The sequence below is a fragment of the Coregonus lavaretus genome (genome assembly GCF_964263955.1).
Source record: "Coregonus lavaretus genome assembly, chromosome: 6".
In the NCBI taxonomy this organism is placed as follows: Eukaryota; Metazoa; Chordata; class Actinopteri; order Salmoniformes; family Salmonidae; genus Coregonus; species Coregonus lavaretus.
The window spans coordinates 43,567,590-43,588,060 of NC_139993.1; positions in this window are offsets into that span (position 1 = coordinate 43,567,590).

Here is a 20,471-nt window from a genome sequence, read left to right on the forward strand (position 1 = left end):
TCTAAGGCACTGCATCGCAGTGCTAACTGTGCCACTAGAGATCCTGGTTCGAATCCAGGCTCTGTCGCAGCCGACCGGGAGACTCATGGGCGGCGCACAATTGGCCCAGCGTCGTCCAGGGTAGGGGAGGGAATGGACGGCAGGGATGTAGCTCAGTTGATAGAGCATGGCGTTTGCAATGCCAGGGTTGTGGGTTCGATTCCCACGGGGGGCCAGTATAAAAAAATATGTATTCACCAACTGTAAGTCGCTCTGGATAAGAGCGTCTGCTAAATGACGTAAATGTAAATGTAATTAGACCTATCACTAAAAGCTTCAATCATACAAAAGTTATACTTAAATCCGAACTGGTTCTTAAGCAAATTAGTAAGATTGTCTCACCCAATGTTCAAGAAAGGCCTTTTTCCCTTTATTCAGATTACAACAACTCATTTGCAGTTATTTGAAAAGGAAATCATCTCCAAAATATCACTATTTCTAAAACAAGCCATAGAAAGTTGGTTGCAATTTCAATTTAATCCTCCAGAAACGACAGAACAAATAATGCAACAAATATTGTGGTTAAATTCAAATATACAGTGGGGGAAAAAAGTATTTAGTCAGCCACCAATTGTGCAAGTTCTCCCACTTAAAAAGATGAGAGAGGCCTGTAATTTTCATCATAGGTACATGTCAACTATGACAGACAAATTGAGATTTTTTTTCTCCAGAAAATCACATTGTAGGATTTTTAATGAATTTATTTGCAAATTATGGTGGAAAATAAGTATTTGGTCACCTACAAACAAGCAAGATTTCTGGCTCTCACAGACCTGTAACTTCTTCTTTAAGAGGCTCCTCTGTCCTCCACTCGTTACCTGTATTAATGGCACCTGTTTGAACTTGTTATCAGTATAAAATACACCTGTCCACAACCTCAAACAGTCACACTCCAAACTCCACTATGGCCAAGACCAAAGAGCTGTCAAAGGACACCAGAAACAAAATTGTAGACCTGCACCAGGCTGGGAAGACTGAATCTGCAATAGGTAAGCAGCTTGGTTTGAAGAAATCAACTGTCGGAGCAATTATTAGGAAATGGAAGACATACAAGACCACTGATAATCTCCCTCGATCTGGGGCTCCACGCAAGATCTCACCCCGTGGGGTCAAAATGATCACAAGAACGGTGAGCAAAAATCCCAGAACCACACGGGGGGACCTAGTGAATGACCTGCAGAGAGCTGGGACCAAAGTAACAAAGCCTACCATCAGTAACACACTACGCTGCCAGGGACTCAAATCCTGCAGTGCCAGACGTGTCCCCCTGCTTAAGCCAGTACATGTCCAGGCCCGTCTGAAGTTTGCTAGAGTGCATTTGGATGATCCAGAAGAGGATTGGGAGAATGTCATATGGTCAGATGAAACCAAAATATAACTTTTTGGTAAAAACTCAACTCGTCGTGTTTGGAGGACAAAGAATGCTGAGTTGCATCCAAAGAACACCATACCTACTGTGAAGCATGGGGGTGGAAACATCATGCTTTGGGGCTGTTTTTCTGCAAAGGGACCAGGACGACTGATCCGTGTAAAGGAAAGAATGAATGGGGCCATGTATTGTGAGATTTTGAGTGAAAACCTCCTTCCATCAGCAAGGGCATTGAAGATGAAACGTGGCTGGGTCTTTCAGCATGACAATGATCCCAAACACACCGCCCGGGCAACGAAGGAGTGGCTTCGTAAGAAGCATTTCAAGGTCCTGGAGTGGCCTAGCCAGTCTCCAGATCTCAACCCCATAGAAAATCTTTGGAGGGAGTTGAAAGTCAGTGTTGCCCAGCGACAGCCCCAAAACATCACTGCTCTAGAGGAGATCTGCATGGAGGAATGGGCCAAAATACCAGCAACAGTGTGTGAAAACCTTGTGAAGACTTACAGAAAACGTTTGACCTGTGTCATTGCCAACAAAGGGTATATAACAAAGTATTGAGAAACTTTTGTTATTGACCAAATACTTATTTTCCACCATAATTTGCAAATAAATTCATTAAAAATCCTACAATGTGATTTTCTGGAAAAAAAAATCTCATTTTGTCTGTCATAGTTGAGGTGTACCTATGATGAAAATTACAGGCCTCTCTCATCTTTTTAAGTGGGAGAACTTGCACAATTGGTGGCTGACTAAATACTTTTTTTCCCCACTGTACTAATTGACAAAAAAACTTTCTTTTTTGACAGAATGTTTAAAAAAGGTATAATCTTCGTAAATGATATCATCGGTAGGACTGGTGGAGTTATGTCGCACATGCAGCTAACAAAAACATATGGAAATGTCTGCTCTACCCAAAATTACAACCAAATAATTGCAGCCTTACTGCAAAAGTGGAAGAGGAAAGTGGAAGGGGGAGAAAGTAAGGAACTTGTCTGTCGGCCTTGCATTAAAGAACATAATTGGTTAAGGAAAACTGTGATAAATAAAAAAGTATATCAGTTTCACTTAAGGACCAAAGGATTGACAGCCGTCCCATATAGATTGCAAAATAGATGGGAAGAGATCTTTGACGTACCGATCCCATGGCATAGTGTTTATGAACTGACACGCAAAACGACACCGGATTCAAAAATTAGAATCTTTCTATTTAAATTATTATATAAAATTATTGCTACCAATAGAATGTTATTTATATGGAGGATACAATCTTCCCAGCTCTGCAGATTTTGCTGTGAAGAGACAGAATCATTAGATCATTTGTTTTGGTTCTGTCCATTTGTAGCTTGTTTTTGGACACAGGTCCAGGAATGGCTAAAGGATTGCAATATTTACCTGGAGCTAACCTTGCAGATAGCATTACTGGGTGATCTGAAAAGTCATAGTCAATCGATCAATAATATAATAATACTTTTAGCAAAAATGTTTATTTTAAATTCACAATCTGTAGAAGCAATGAGAATAGAAAGGTTCAGAACTTTTGTAAAACATCACAGTACGGTTGAAATATATATGGCAAATAGAAATCCTATATGGATGGTGTTAAGATATAGATGGGAGGTATTGAATAGAGTTGAAGGATGGGACTAATAACAAATAACAACAAATAATAACAAAGATGGCTAATAATGTAAGCATACTGTGTCCATAATAAGTATATAGGTTGTATGTTTGGAGCTTTTGGGAAAGAGCACAGTTAGAAAGATATGGCATATAGAAGCAAACCGGATGGACATCATGAAAATGATCGGAGAGGTTGAGAGTAGAAGAAGTTCAGGAGCAGAAAAATATATATAATAGAATTATTGTAAAATTGTCCATAAGGTGTAGATAGTAAGTATAGACCGGAAGTAGAGGCCTGGGCATTGTTGTTCACTAATTTACTCCAAGTAGGGAAAGGATGGCGGGTTTGAAAAGTAATAAAGGGGAGTATATATATAAAAAACATGGGGGATTGGAAGTGATGCAGACAATTACTTTGATAGAAGATACATTATATCTGCAATATTAAGCTGATCCATCCCCCACCCCCCAAAATAAGAAAAAAACATTTAAAAAAAATAACATGTATGCATTCCACGCTGCGCCTTGGTCTAATCCGTCTCTCAACGATCGTGACAGAAGATCCCACCAAAAACCGACCAAGCAGCGTGCCCAGGAGCAGCAGACACCCTGGACACAGGTGGGGAAGAGTTTTTGGACATGGGAGGAGATTTTGGCAGGTAAAGGACCCTGGGCGAAGGAGGAGGCCCAGGCAGGAGAGGAACACAGAAGGCGCCGGCCGAGGAGTAAGCCCGAGAGACAGCCCCAATAAAAAAAAAATTTGGGGGGGGCTAAATGGGTGGTCGGGGATCGATAGAGAAGAGCCCCTGCACTGCACTCATGGGGGCTCAAGGAGGAGTCCTCACTGGAGGAGGACTGGGCGCGGAGAGTAAAGGACTGGTACAGTCGTAGACCTCCAGCGCCGGTTCCCAGTCCGGTAAGCCTCGTGCCTGCTCCTCGCACCAAGCCAGTGGTGCGTGTTCCCAGTCCAGTATGGCCCGTCCTTGCTCCTCGCACCAAAACAGTGGTGCGTGTCGCCAGCCCGGTAGCCACTCCGGAGCCAAAGCACTCCACCGGTGCCCAGTCCAGCTCCGGTCAGCGGCTCCACTCCAGAGCCAGAGCAGTCCGCTCCACTGGTGCCCAGTCCAGCTCCGGTCAGCGGTTCCACTCCGGAGCCAGAGCAGTCCGCTCCACCGGTGCCCAGTCCAGCTTCGGTCAGCGGTTCCACTCCGGAGCCAGAGCAGTCCGCTCCACCGGTGCCCAGTCCAGCTCCGGTCAGCGGCTCCACTCCGGACCCAGAAGTCAGCCCCTCTCTAGGGTCGGGGCCTCCCACACCAGGGTCCAGACAGGGCTTGGTGCATTGCAGGAGGATTGCGGATCCAGGCCCAGACGTCAGCCCCTCTCCAGGTTCGGGGTCTCCCACACCAGGGTCCAGACAGGGTTTGGTGCATCGTGGGAGGAAGGAGAGGGGAAGCATCGTGTCGAGGTCCAGACCAGACCAGGGGCGCAACGGGGAGGCAGAGAGGGAGAGGTCGTCACGCCCGGAGCCGGATCCGCCTCCGAGGCGGAATGCCCACCCGGACCCTACCCTAATGAGTCAGGTTGGTGCGGCCGGAGTACGCACCTTTAAATAATAATAATAATAATATGCCATTTAGCAGACGCTTTTATCCAAAGCGACTTACAGTCATGCGTGCATACATTTTTGTGTATGGGTGGTCCCGGGGATCGAACCCACTACCTTGGCGTTACAAGCGCCGTGCTCTACCAGCTGAGCTACAGAGGACCACAGGGGGGGGGGGGGGGGGTGGTACTGTCACGCTCTGACCTGGAGAGACTGTTATTCTCTAGGTAGTTTGGTCAGGGTGTGAAACTCTATGTTTTGTATTTCTATGTTTGGCCGGGTGTGGTTCCCAATCAGAGGCAGCTGTCGCTCGTTGTCTCTGATTGGGGATCATACTTAGGCAGCCAGTTTTTCCTGCCTGGGTTGTGGGATCTTGTTTGTGTTTCGGTGTGTTTGGCTTGTTTGTGTATAGCCTTCCGACATCACGTTTCATTGCCTTTTGTTGTTTTGTCAGTGTTTATTGTTTTAATAAACATGTATGCATTCCACGCTGCGCCTTGGTCTAATCCTTCTCCCAACGATCGTGACAGCGTTTGAGCCAATCAGTTGTGTTTTGACAAGGTAGGGGTAGTATACAGAAAAGACCAAGTCCATATTTATAAAAGACCAAGTCCGTATTATGGCAAGAACAGCTCAAATAAGCAAAGAGTGTGATGCGTGATTTGAAGGAGTCAGGCTCAGGAGGGTAAACATGCACACGGGGAAATACCCCGGCAATACAAAATACTGAGCTCAACCGAGCTACTAATCCTCACAATGAACAATTACCCACAAGGACAAGGGGGCAGAGGGAACACTTAAACACGTACTAATGAGGGGAATATGAACCAGGTTTGTATAATTGACAAGACAAGACAAATGGAATGATGAGATATGGAGCGGCAGTGGCTAGAAGGCCGGTGACGACAAACGCCGAAGCCTGCCCGAACAAGGAGGGGATGCAGCTTCGGAGGAAGTCGTGACAGAACCCCCCCCCCCCCCCCCCTTGACGCACAGCTCCAGTAGCGCGCCGACCCCGGCCTCGGGGACGGCCAGGAGGACGCGGAGCAGGGTGAGCCGGATGGCGATGGTGGAAATCCCGCAACAGGGAGGGATCAAGGATATCCCTCACCGGGACCCAGCACCGTTCCTCCGGACTGTACCCCTCCCACTACACGAGGTACTGAAGGCCCCCCACCCAACGCCTCGAATCCAGGATGAAACGGACAGAGTACGCCGGGGCCCCCTCGATGTCCAGAGGAGGCGGAGGGACCTCCCGCACCTCAGACTCCTGGAGCGGACCAGCCACCACCGGCCTGAGGAGAGACATATGAAACGAGGGGTTAATACGGTAATCAAGGGGGAGTAATAACCTATAGGTAACCTCGTTGATTCTCCTCAGGACTTTGAACGGCCTCACAAACCGCGGGCTCAGCTTCCGGCAGGGCAGGCGGAGGGGCAGATTCCGGGTCAAGAGCCAGACCCGATCACCCGGTATGAAGACCGGGGCCTCACTGCTGTGGCGGTCAGCGTTGGCCTTCTGACGATGCACGGCGCATTGGAGGTGGATGTGGGCAGCGTCCCACGTCTCCTCCGCGTGCCGAAACCAGTCATCCACTGCAGGAGCCTCGGTCTGGCTCTGGTGCCACGGTGCACAGAACCGGTTGGTAACCTAAAACACAATTGAATGGCGTTAGGTTAGTGGAGGAGTGACGGAGAGAGTTCTGGGCATATTCGGCCCATGGCAAGAACACCGACCACTCCCCCAGCCGGTCCTGGCAGTAGGACCGCAGGAACCTACCCACATCCTGATTTACCCGTTCCACCTGCCCATTAGACTTGGGGTGGAAACCAAAGGTCAGGCTGACCGAGACCCCCAGACGTTCCATGAACGCCTTCCAGACCTTGGATGTGAACTGGGGACCCCGGTCAGACACTATATCCTCTGGTACCCCGTAGTGCCGGAAGACGTGTGTAAACAGGGCCTCTGCAGTTTACAGGGCCGTGGGGAGACCGGTCAGAGGAAGGAGGCGGCAGGCCTTGGAAAAGCGGTCCACAACGACCAGGATGGTGGTGTTACCTTGGGAGAGGTGAAGATCGGTAAGGAAATCAACACTCAGGTGAGACCATGGTCGTTGTGGAACTGGTAAAGGTTGTAACTTACCAGCTGGGAGGTGCCTAGGTGCCTTACTCTGGGCACACACCGAACAGGAGTAGACATACACCCTCACATCCTTAGCCAAGGTAGGCCACCAGTACTTTCCGGTCAGGCAGCGCACTGTACGACCGATACCTGGGTGACCAGAGGAGACGTGTGCGCCCAGTAGATCAGACAGTCACGGATAAGAGCAGGCACGTACTGCAGCCCAGCCTGCTCTATATCCGCGTCCATCGCCCATACTACCGGCAGAGGAGGCCGGGAGTATGGGAGTGTTGTCTCTGGGCCTCTCCTCTATGTCATACAGCCGTGACAATGCATCTGTCTTCATGTTCTTCGTACCCGGGATGTATGGTAGTGGGAAATCAAAACCCGGTGAAGAATAGGGCCCACCTGGCCTGGCGAGGATTCAGCCTCCTCGCTGCCCGGATGTACTCCAGGTTACGGTGGTCCGTCCAGACGAGGAAAGGGTGTTTCGCACCTTCAAGCCAATGCCTCCACACGGTCAGGCCTCGGACAACAGCCAATAGCTCCCAATCACCAACGTCGTAGTTCTGCTCTGCCGGGCTGAGCTTCTTAGAGAAGAAGGCACAGGGGCAGAGCTTGGGTGACATGCCCGAGCGTTGAGATAGGACAGTGCCTATCCCTACCTCGGACGCATCCACCTCCACTATGATCGGTAGTGATGGATCAGGGTGGGCCAGTACCGGGGCTGAGGTGAACAGACCCCTAAGGTTACTGAAGGCCCTGTCAGCCTCAGCAGACCAGCGGAGCCGGGACGGCCCACCCTTCAACAGAGATGTAATTGGAGCTGCGACCTTGCCAAAGCCCCGGATAAACCTCCGATAGTAATTGGCGAAGTCAATAAAGCGCTGCACCTCCTTAACTGTGGTTGGAGTCGGCCAATTACGCACGGCTGAAATGCGATCTACCTCCATCTCCACACCTGAGGTGGTAATGCGGTATCCGAGGAAGGAGATGGACTGCTGGAAAAACAGACACTTTTCTGCCTTGGCATAAAGGTCATTTTCCAACAGTCGGACTAGCACTTTGCGAACCAGAATGTCATCGATGTAGACCACTACACCGCGACCAAGCATGTCCCGAAACACCTCGTTCACAAAGGACTGGAAGACGGATGGAGCATTCATCAAACCGTAGAGCATCACCAGTTATTTATAATGCCCCGTAGTTGTGCTGAATGCTGTCTTCCACTCATCCCCCACTCGGACACGCACCAGGTTGTACGCACTCTGGAGATCTAATTTGGTGAAGAAGCGCGCCCCATGCATTGACTCGATCACTGAAGGAATGAGGAAGAGAGGATAACTAAATCGTATCATCACCTTGTTCAGTGATCGATAATCAATGCAAGGTCGCAGACCGCCGTCTTTCTTCTTCACAAAATAGTACTCGAGGAGGCGGGTGAAGTGGAGGGACGTATAAACCCCTGGCGCAGGGACTCTGTGACGTATGTTTCCTTAGCCTCCGTTTCAGCCTGTGACAGGGGATACACATGACTCCTGGGAGGCACAGTGTCTACCTGGAGGTTTATCGCGCAATCCCCCGCCCAATGAGGTGGTAACTTGGTCACCTGCGTTTTGGAAAACGCAGGTGCTGTCTGTACTTTCCACCGTGGTTGCACCAACGGAAACACAGAGACCCTCTGCGGCCATGAGAATGTGGGGTTGTGCAGTGCTAACCAAGGGATATCTAGTACCACAGGGAAAGCAGGAGACTCAATGATAAAAAACGTGACTTGCTCGCAATGAGTCTCTTGGGTAACGATGGTGATTGGTGCGTTAACTTCCCTAACAAACCCGGACCCTAATGGTCGACTGTCAAGTGCTCTGATGGGGAGTGGAATGGATAGAGGAACCAATGAAATGCCTAGACTGTGTGAGAATGCCCTGTCCATAAAGTTCCCAGCTGCTCCTGAATCGACTAGCGCCTTACACTGGGGAACTACGATGTGATCAGGAAAGTGGATGGGTAGGGTAAAGTGCGCAGCAGAAGGCGCTGAACAAGTGTGGGTGTTCGATAACTGGGGTGATGCGAGAGTGCCCTGCCTGCCGCCTCCAGATCCAAAAGAATGCTGATGACATTGTGTGGTGTAATGTCCCTTGGTGCCACCAGAGTGACACCGGCGCTGTCGTCCTCTGCTCTCTCTCTCTCTGATCGCGGCTCCACCCGGCTCCATCAGCTCGTGATCCGAGTCGGCCGGGGTTGGAACGGGCAGACCCCCTCCAGGACGTCCTCTCTCCGCCAGCAGGTTGTCCAAATGGATTACCATGTCCACCAGTTGCGTGAAGGACAGCATGGTGTCCCGGAAGGCTAGCTCCCTTCGGACGTCCACCCACAGATGGCAGTGGTCGAGAAGGGCCCGCTCGTTCCACCCGGACCCAGCTGCTAGAGTTCGAAACTCCAAGGCAAAGTCCTGCGCAGTCCTCGTCCCCTGCCTCAGGTGGACCAGCCGCTCGCCCGCCTCTTGACCTTCGGGCGGGTGATCGAAGACTGCCCGAAAGAGGTGAGCGAACTCCCCGTAGTTGTCCAACGCGGCTCCTCCTTCGTTCCAGATCGCGCTGGCCCACTCCAGGGCTTTCCCCGAGAGGCAGGAGACGAGGGCGGATACCTTCTCCCGCTCCGATGGGGCCGGGCTGATGCTGGAGAAGTAGAGCTCCAGTTGGAGGAGGAATCCCTGGCAGAGAGCAGCTGTCCCGTCGAACTCCCGTGGTCGGGATATATGGATCCCTCTGGGTGTTGGGGTGTGGGTGGCTGGATCCGGTTGCCCAGCTGGTCTCGACAGATCAGGTCCTCTCTTCTCCAGGCTTTGGACGCTGGCTAGCATTGTTGAATGCTCCTGGACCCGTGCCACGACTCCAGGCATGCGCTCCTCTCCTGCTGACTCCATTTTGGGTGGGTGATTCTGTGATGCGTGATTTGAAGGAGTCAGGCGCAGGAGTGTAAATCACAATATACTGAGTTTATTCCGTAATCCAGCGTAACCAGTCCAGTGTGCAAAACAGGCGCACTGGAACAAACATGCACACAGGGAAAATACAGAGGCAATACAAAATACTGAGCTCAACCGAGCTACTAATCCTCACAATGAACAATCACCCACAAGGACAAGGGGGCAGAGGGAACACTTAAACACGTACTAATGAGGGGAATATGAACCAGGTTTGTGTAATTGACAAGACAAGACAAATGGAATGATGAGATATGGAGCGGCAGTGGCTAGAAGGCCGGTGACGATGAACGCCGAAGCCTGCCCGAACAAGGAGGGGAGACCGACAGTCCATCATTACTTTAAGACATGAAGGTCAATCTGGAACATTTCAAGAACTTTGAAAGTTTCTTCAAGTGCAGTCGCAAATACCATCAAGCACTATGATGAAACTGGCTCTCATGAGGACCACCACAGGAAAGGAAGACCCAGAGTTACCTCTGCTGCAGAGAATACGTTTATTAGAGTTAACTGCACCTCAGATTGCAGCCCAAATAAATGCTTCACAGAGTTCAAGTCACAGACACATCTCAACATCAACTGTTCAGAGGAGACTGCGTGAATCAGGCCTTCATGGTCGAATTGCTGCAAAGAAACCACTACTAAAGGACACCAAGAAGAAGAAGAGACTTGCTTGGGCCAAGAAACACGTGCAATGGACATTAGACCGGTGGAAATATGTCCTTTGGTCTGATGAGTCCAAATTTGAGATTTTTGGTTCCAACCGCTGTGTCTTTGTGAGATGCGGTGTGGGTGAACGGATGATCTCTGCATGTGTTGTTCCCACCGTAAATCATGGAGGAGGAGGTGTGATGGTGTGGGGGTGCTTTGCTGGTGACACTGTCAGTGATATATTTAGAATTCAAGACAAACTTAACCAGCATGGCTACCACTGCATTCTGCAGCGATACGCCATACCATCTGGTTTGCGCTTAGTGGGCTATCATTTGTTTTTCAACAGGACAATGACCCAACACACCTCCAGGCTGTGTAAGGTTCTATTTGACCAAGAAGGAGAGTGATGGAGTGCTGCATCAGATGACCTGGCCTCCACAATCACCCAACCTCAACCCAATTTAGATGGTTTGGGATGAGTTGGACCGCAGAGTGAAGGAAAAGCAGCCAACAAGTGCTCAGCATATGTGGGAACTCCTTCAAGACTGTTGGAAAAGCATTCCAGGTGAAGCTGGTTGAGAGAATGCCAAGAGTGTGCAAAGCTGTCATCAAGGCAAAGGGTGGCTACTTTGAAGAATCTCAAATATAAAATATATATTTTGATTTGTTGAACACTTTTTTGGTTACTACATGATTCCATATGTGTTATTTCATAGTTTTGATGTCTTCACTATTATTCTACAATGTAGAAAATAGTAAAAATAAAGAAAAACCCTTGAATGAGTAGGTGTGTCCAAACTTTTGACTGATACTGTACATACAATATGCTAAAGTACATACGACAACACGATATACAGAAAATAAGGCACTTACTTTGATTGGAACGCACACATGTCCAAAGTTATTATTTGTAAGGAAAACAACAATGAAGCCAATGTCAGCGCCAGCCAGAAAATGTGCCAGGGGGAAACATTTTGCTAAACTGCACAAATGTCTGCATACTTGATCTGGGGAAACATTGGGGAGGTGCTTGGGCTCTCATCGAAGAGAGAAGTTTTTCCGGTTCAGTAAACCCTCAAACATAAATTGTCTTCAACAGTGAAATGGGCTATTTCTATGTGAATTAATGAGGAGGCGGAACACACCTCAATTCAAACTGTTGTTAGAAAATAAAACTTGTTAGAAAATAATTTCAAATTGACAAGTTGAAATATAGCCTATACATAATTAGCAGGTAGCGTGTGTCTTGGTTTAAGGGCAGCACAGGTTAACTGTCCTGTTACGTAACAATCACATTTTGGAACAGTGAGTGCATTCTGACATCATGCGCATAAAAAAACTCACGCTGGGGCGACTGTTAGAGATATTTGGAACTCACATGTGAAAAGGTTAAAAAGCATGATCATTAGACAAGGCCACTCTAAAATGTGCAGTTTTGTCACACAACACAATGCCACAAATGTCTCAAGTTTTGAGGGATCATGCTGACTGCAGGAATGTCCACCCGAGCTGTTGCCAGATAATTGAATGTTCATTTCTCTACTATAAGCCACCTCCAACGTCGTTTTAGAGAATTTGGCAGTACGTCCAACCGGCCTCACAACCGCAGACCACGTGTAGCCACACCAACCGAGGACCTCCAGATACGGCTTCTTCACCTGCGGGTTCGTCTGAGACAAGCCACCCAGACAGCTGATGAAACTGAGGAGTATTTCTGTCTGTAATAAAGCCCTTTTGTGGGGAAAAACTCATTCTGATTGGCTGGACCTGGCTCCCAAGTGGGTGGGCCTATGCCGCATAGCCACGGGAAGTAGGGGTGCTGAGGGTGCTGCAGCACCCCCTGATATATCAAAGAAGAAAACAAAAATCCCACAAGTTAGTACACTAAGCCTTTATTACTCCTGTATGAGTGGAGAAAAATACTGGTCAGCAGACAGCAGACAGCAGTAGCTCTCCAGACTGAGGGTTGACCACACGTGTGTTTTATACAGTTGCCTAACAGGTATTTAACTTTGTGGGGGGTTAAGTGCCTTGCTCAATGACAGGAGATGGTACATGGGATCAGAGAGCAGCCTCCCAGTGTCGATACCACATTACGCTTACTGTTTTATACGTACATAAAAAAGTAAGCGCCAATTGTTGGTCACGCCGCCAATTGTTGGTCGTGGAAATTTGGTTAAGAGTCATGGAGAAGTCATGGAAAAGTCATGAAATTCCAACTGTCAAAATGTGTATGTGTAAAGCGTTGGTACCCAGGTGCTAATGTGTCTCTCCTCACTGAATGAATGACATTAATTGATGAATAGGTGATAGAAACCAGATATAAACTGATAATTGTGCGCTTGACTTCACGATTGAATTTGAATGAACTGAATGATGAAGAGGGTGATTGAATTTAGAACAATAGTGTAAGAATTGCTCTTCCTTTGTCCCGTGTGCACACCCGGAGAAAGACACCTCTTTATTATTTTTTATTATTTCCCTTTTTCCCCCCAATTTTCGATCTGTTTCTAATTTGCCAGAAGAAGCTGTAAACATTCAGTTATATTCCATTATATTCTTTAAATATATGTGTTGACTGAATATACGCAAGTGATGTCTGATAAATGAACAAGTTGATGGTGCAGCCATATAGCCTCGGTTAGTAAGCACAGATAAATAAAACTCAAAACATGCTATTCTGTTATATTGAAATACATTGCACTTCATACTGCGGTATGACACAACTTTTAAATGAGGAACCACTGTACTAATGTTTTAAGGAAGACCTAGAGACAGCCTCAGGGGAAGGAAGGACACCTGCTGGGACCCACCAGCTTCTCGGGAGTTAACATGGAAACTCCTAAAATTTCACCAGTTGCCAGCCTGCTGGGCTGATGAAGATCTTTTAATAAAGACAAAAAGGTTAATGAAGGCGAGGCACTGGAGTGCGTTATCGCTGGTCTCTCTCTCTCTCTCTCTCTCTCTCTCTCTCTCTCTCTCTCTCTCCTCTGCTGTCTGTGACTAAGGGGAAGATTTGACCTTGTAGGATCAGAACACTAAGTGGATTTTTAATCCATCCCGTGCCCTCTAGACTAGCGGGGAGCCGCCTGTTATTTATAGGTGAAATGTCATGTCTTTCCTAACGAACACTTGTTATTTTTCTCCTCAAAATAATGGCCCATCCAGTCAAATATATTCTGCACAAATGAGGACGCGAGCATTAATCAGCTGACTTCATTTTGTAGGTAGCAATATTTATAACGTTGGATTTGCATAATGAGATTATTTTGTTCTGATCAATAAACCCTTCAGAACATTGGTCCTATGTGGTAGGTAGTATGCCTTAAAGCTTCAAAAACCTTTTTTTTTTTTTAATCTTGTGTCGTTGAGTTTGTACCGTAATATTGTGGCCTTTCAGGCCTTGATACCAAAGCAAATGTGCCTTTTTATTTTGCCTTGTTAAATAATAAATACAGTACATAAACCACTGCTCCCTTTCAGATGTTTTTTTGTCAACGAGAATCATGCCACCGGACACAAGCGTTAACCAAAATGTCAATAGTGATCTGCAGTGTAATGTTTGGTTTATTACTCTGGACCCCACTCTGTTGATTGAATGGGCCTTGTTATCAGCATTTAGACAGCTCTCACTAACGCCTTCTCAATCGATACCCCCTTCATTGTGTTCAAGGGGCCTAGTAGTCGATCAATGCTCAGCTGTGTGACCCCTCTCTACCCCCCTCCGCCTGCCTGCTCTTAAAACTACCATCACTACACCTCAACACTGCTGCTGCACAGTGCTGCCTGCTGACGGTGGCCTTGGGATGATAGACAGCACAGTGAAGTCAATTCCCTCTTCCCACCCAGCATCTACATTATCTATACAGTATCTCATTCTCCTTCATCATCAACTAGCTCCTTCTTCATCATCCTTTATCATCCTCACTCTGCCTACTGTATGTCACAAATCAAAACGTCATCTTCTTAATTGGATGTTTTTTCCTGCTCCATGATTAGATTTTGTGGCCTGATGCCTTTCAAAACACAATGTTCACATTTCACTTCCTCAAAGATGATACCGTTGTTTCCGATGTGAAAAAGGAAACTGTAAGATATCTGTCTTTCTGTCACTTACTTGAAGTCCAAAGTACTTGTTGTCTAACTTGTCTTGTGATAACTTTACCTCAGTCTGTTGAAGGCACTCTGCACAGAACAGATTTGCTGCTTGATGTCAGTTTGAGTACCGGTAACTCGTCACTGCAAACTTGAGTGAAACAGACACTAATTACTGTGATGAAGTGAGGGCTTATAAATAACAAGTCCCCTCTCTCTGTTCTCAGTGTGTCTATTGGGATCAGCTATGTCCTAGCTGGCAGTGAGGCCTACGCCGCTCTTCTACATGTGAGGTAAGTCGGCAGTGACAAAAACACAAAGGCAGTGACAAAGACATAGTGGTCAAAATATTGTCTCATTACAGTGTGTGGGTAGTTTCCATGTTCTACTGTTTACCCCTTTTGAGGTGTAAGTACTTCTCATAGTCTTTGACAATGTTGACTTCAATAGGGCGGATGAGTGATTGACTGGGGTAAATTAGGGTTCAAATGTTAGGATTAGGGCCATATCATTAAAGCGAGACCATTTGGCTTACAAGGTCTTCTTTATCTAACTGGCAGTCTTCAAACATAACACTCAGCTTGAGTTGTCATAACACTAGACTATTTTGAGAATAGTATATTTGCTGTCACAACATCATTTCATTTTTTTACCAGTTAAGTTGACTGAGAACACATTCTCATTTACAGCAACAACCTTGGGAATAGTTACAGGGGGATGAATGAGCCAATTAGAAGTGGGGATGATTAGGTGGCTATGATGTTATGACAGCCAGATTGGGAATTTAGCCAGGACACCTGGGTAACAACCCTACAATAAGTGACATGGGATCTTTAGTGACAACAGAGAGTCAGGACACCCGTTTAACGTCACCCTACACAGGGCAATGTCCCCAATCACTACCATGGGGAATTGGGATATATAAAAAAAAAATACCAGAGGAAAGAGTGCCTCCTACTGGCCCTCCAACACCACTTCCAGCAGCATCTGGTCTCCCATCCATGACCAACCCTGCTTAGCTTCAGCGGCAAGACAGCAGTGGGATGCAGGGTGGTATGCTACTGGCATGCTTTTGTAGCTAAGCAAGGTTGGTCCTGGTCAGTCCCTGGTATGCTTCATTACCCAATAGTACATCAAGCGTTATACACTGAGTGTATAAAACATTAGGAACAAATTTTTACATTAAAAAACAACAACATTTTTAGTCATTTAGCAGACGCTCTTATCCAGAGCGACTTACAGTTAGTGAGTGCATACACAATTGTTTTTTTTATTTAAAAAATGTCATACTGGCCCCCCGTGGGAATCAAACCCACAACCCTGGCGTTGCAAACGCCATGCTCTACCAACTGAGCTACATCCCTGAGCTACATCTTATTTGCATAATGAGATTATTTTGTTCTGATCAATAAACCCTTCAGAACATTGGTCCTATGTGGTAGGTAGTATGCCTAAAACTTCAAAAACCTTTTTTTTTTCTTCTAATATTGAGTTGCACCCCCTTTTACTCTCAGAACAGCCTCAATTTGTCGGGGCATGGACTCTACAAGGTGTCGAAAGCATTCTACAGGGATGCTGGCCCATGTTGACTCCAATGCTTCCCACACTTGTGTCAAGTTGGCTGGATGTCCTTTGGGTGGTGGACCATTCTTGATAAACACGGGAAACGGTTGAGTGTGAAAAACCCAGCAGCTTTGCAGTTCTTGACACACTCAGACCTGTGCGCCTGGCACCTAATACCATACCCCGTTCAAAGGCACTTAAATCTTTTGTCGTGCCTATTCACCCTCTGAATGGCACATACACAATCCATGTCTCAATTGTCTCAAGGCTTAAAAATCATTTTTAGTCGCGATGTAAGGAAAGCATAATTAAGACTACACCATGATGTTTAAACATGAACATAAAACATTGTGGCTTTTTGTATTTTATTTATATATTTATTGGATTCGGGCAGTACCTCCTCGTGAATATTGCTCCTCATGTTTCTGTAATTTTGTAAGACCGTTTCTCTTTAATGTCTCAGTCTTTAGAAAGCTTTGCTTTGAACAATTCATTCCCTTTTATCATTACTCTAAATGTTTTACTTTTAACTCATATTTGAGATTTATCCTGTAACTACTGTCATATCCGAAAGGATTACGGCCTCTGTCTGTATGAGAAAAACATATTTTCGTACAACTTGAAACACCACAACTTAGAAATGCACTCATTATATCTTGCCCATAGGCAGGGTGATCTGATGACTCTCTTTTTCAGTACAAACACCAGTTTTACAAGAAGAACAAAACAGAAATAGTACTTTATACAATATCTGAGAAATCTTTTTGATATAGAGAAGACATTATTTTTGTTTTTCTCTCTACACATATCAAGATGTAGTCCTTTTTTGGGTCAAAGCAAAAATATTTTTACCTTGAAAATATCTGTTTTCACATTGTCCTATATTAACAAAAAATAAATGGTATTTCTTTAATCTATTCATATGACAACATATAAAATAGGTGCTTATTTTTCTCCAACATCTTAGAAATCAAAGGTGCCCTTTCAGAAAGTAACCGGTCAAATTCAAGGCAGTATCTGGTTCCATGTTGAAGTGGCCATCAGTATTCAGCACTAGCTCCACACATAAACAGGAAAATTGAATAAGCAGACTCTGGTAGCCTCTCCAAGAACAGCATATGGTATCTTAATTCAATAAAAAAATGGCTCTAATTGCAACCTGGTGCTAGTTTCTGTCATTTCTGCTGGGTCTGTCCTTGAGATAGTTCCATATCTTCATCTCTTTTGCCAGTCTGGAAATTCTGTGGGGCCTCTGATGGGAAATGGTGATAATGTTTGAGGAACAGGATAGTTAGTTCTGTGTATAAACTTTCACACACTGTATTCCCAGGTTTGATGAGTTGTTTGTTTGGATGTTTATATTTTTGCTTAGAAATTATCGTAACCTCTTATGTGAAAGAGTGTGAGGTATCTCACAAAGGCTGATATCTAAAATGAAAACATAATTTGATCTCCTAAACTTGCCTCTTACCTCTTAAAAGTGGCTCTGATGTTCCTTTTGCCCTTGAGTTAGGTGGAGCTCGGAGCACAGAGCTTTTTCATTTTAATTAAAGCACTTCCTCTAGCTTTCCTCTGAAAACATACACTAGAGACAAATTCCACAACAAGAAATAATACTCTGTTATCAGGCTGAAAGGATCCATTTATCTACCAAGCAACCAAACCAGGAAAGCACTTTAAAGTTCCTTGGATATGAATAATTAATCTGTTTATTTATCAGGGAAAATTATCCTTAAGCGCTTTGAGCGGTGTTATTGCTTAATGCTCTCTCCCCTCCCCTCCCCTCCTCTTGGTGTGGCCTGCTAGAGTATTTCATTTGAGAAGTGCTTTGTGAAGAGGAGCCCTGGGATGGCAGGCTGATGAATCGACACAGACAGCTAGCCTCACTTTATTACCATACTAACAGATATCCTCCTGGCATGGATTTGAATAGCCAAACTGCCCAAAAGTAGTAAGTTAGTAAGTAATAAGAATAACACTAATGGGTGAAAACTGATTATCTTGCTGATTAGTTAGTAAAAGTCAGCAAAGCTAGCCCTAGATGTTTCTTTTCCAGTGAGCTTGTAGTGAGCGATTCAGTTTATTTTCCAGTACGCTTGTAGTGAGCGATTCAGTGATTCAGAGTACAGGCTTTAAGAATGGGGCTTGTTTCCCTTATGGCGGTATGCCCTGTGAAGCTACTCTGGTGTGATGTCAGCTCCAGCGTGCGGAAATAAGGATGTTACAGACAAATGCACACTGTCAATACTCCCATCTGGACTGTGGATGCTGTTATTTCACACTGTCGCTCTCCCCACATAGCCTATGCTGCCCCCAGCCTCCCAGCACACCCTCTCCTCTGTACCCACATGCTTACAGCACTCATTTGGGAAAACATGCAGACAAACATGGCCTTCAAAGCAAATGCATTTGAAAGAGATGTGTGGGACTTTAGACAAGGTTTATTGACTGTCTGTTTTAACTGTCACAGTAATATTCAGCAGCTCAGCAGTTAATAGTGGAAAGAGCTCTTTATGATAATACATTTGGGGAAGAAAATAATGCTGTAAGCAGGAAATCACAAGGAGGATCGATAGGTTTGGCTGCTGAAAGTTATACAGGACATTTATAGTACAGGTGTATCAGAAATATGTATTTTATACCATGCATAACCAAGCACAGCTCATGGAATCTTTAACCTGTCTTCTCCCCTTCATCTACACTGATTGAAGTGGATTTAATAATATAATAATAATAATATGCCATTTAGCAGACGCTTTTATCCAAAGCGACTTACAGTCATGCGTGCATAATTTTTTTTGTGTATGGGTGGTCCCGGGGATCGAACCCACTACCTTAGCGTTACAAGCGCCGTGCTCTACCAGCTGAGCTACAGGTGATATTAATAAGGGATCATAGCTTTCACCTGGATTCGCCTGGTCAGTCTATGTCATGGAAAGAGCATCATGTTTTGTACACTCTGTGTATATTATTCAGGACACATTTTTTTCTAGCACATATACTGTATGTACAATAGGCTAAGAATAGGGTTGAAGGGGAATTGCAGTGCAAGAGCACAGGGCCACTTGCCTGGCTAGATGTATTAGATGTTCTGTATTGTAGCAGCTGTTGCAAGGTGGCTCAAGTGTGGAGTCAAAGTGAGGTCCCTGAATCTTTTGTTTTTGTCTTCGTCTGCATGGGAATTAGGCTGTAATTACCTTTATCAGTTTGAAGAGGTAATTTATTTTGTTCCACCCCAGTAAATACTTAACCTGAATATTATTCACAGTAACTGCTTCCAGTTGGAATGGGTGCAGCCATGTGAATGCTTGAGTGGTTCATTAAGAACATGTTATTGGCTGGGGATATCTGCTGGATATAGGCTCAGAGAGCAGGCAAGTTATTGGAGAGAAAAACCCCAGTGAATTTCAAGTGATCCCCCTGGAGGCACTAATCAATAGGTTATTTCAGTCCCTCTTAGTGGGATCCACCGTCCCCACCGTCCATTCTGGCCAAACCAAATGATCTGAGTGAGAAATGAGGCCATTGTACTCTACTATGTATGCTAATCGTATTTATTAATGGCGTTAGTAGTCTTTGACAACAGACATATAGGCCTATAGTCCATAGGGAAAACCAATTACTTTGTGTGCATATTAAAATTGCTTGCCTTCCAACAATTTATGTGTAGGCTCTTTTTATGTGATTACCGATGCTTTCTGCTGATTGAGGGAAACTAAGGACAGGTCTTTGTTGAAAAAGAATGGCGTCTCTTTAGAAAAAGATGTCACATGTACAGCTATTAGCCTAACACAAAAAAAAAGCTCTGTATTAATCTTGGGAGCTATTCTGATTGTGTGCCATTAATGCTGTGGTTTGCATGTCTGTCTGTCTACCTACAGCCATATCTATGTCATCCCTGGGTTTACCTGGACGCTCTCTCTTGGAATCCTGCTGGCTCAGATGGTCATTCAGCCAATCACGTCACTGCTGACCCTCCTGAAAGGCATCATGCTGATCATCACAGTAAGTGTTCCATTTCAATAAGTCATACTGGGATTCTGATCTGCTGCACAGTGTTGCTAGTTATGTAAATCACAGTTTGCATTCAAAGAGAAACTAGATGTATTTCATTACAGGCATTTTTTTAATCATAAGCTCAATTTCCCAAGATGACAATGTTGAATGATGCTGTATATGTTAGTGTTTTATGGGAGTATACAGTCCCTTTAGAATAGTGTAAAAGGGGGTTTGGATTCCGCTCAGTTTGGCCTTCCATGTTTACAGCTATGCCTTAATTATTCTCATGAGGTGACTGCTTCATTAGATTACATAAAGAGTCATAAAGATGAATAGAAGTTAATCCACAGAGATGAAGACAAGGATATGACATAATTGGATGTAATTATTAAATAATAATGGTTTCTGACGTGTGAATTAT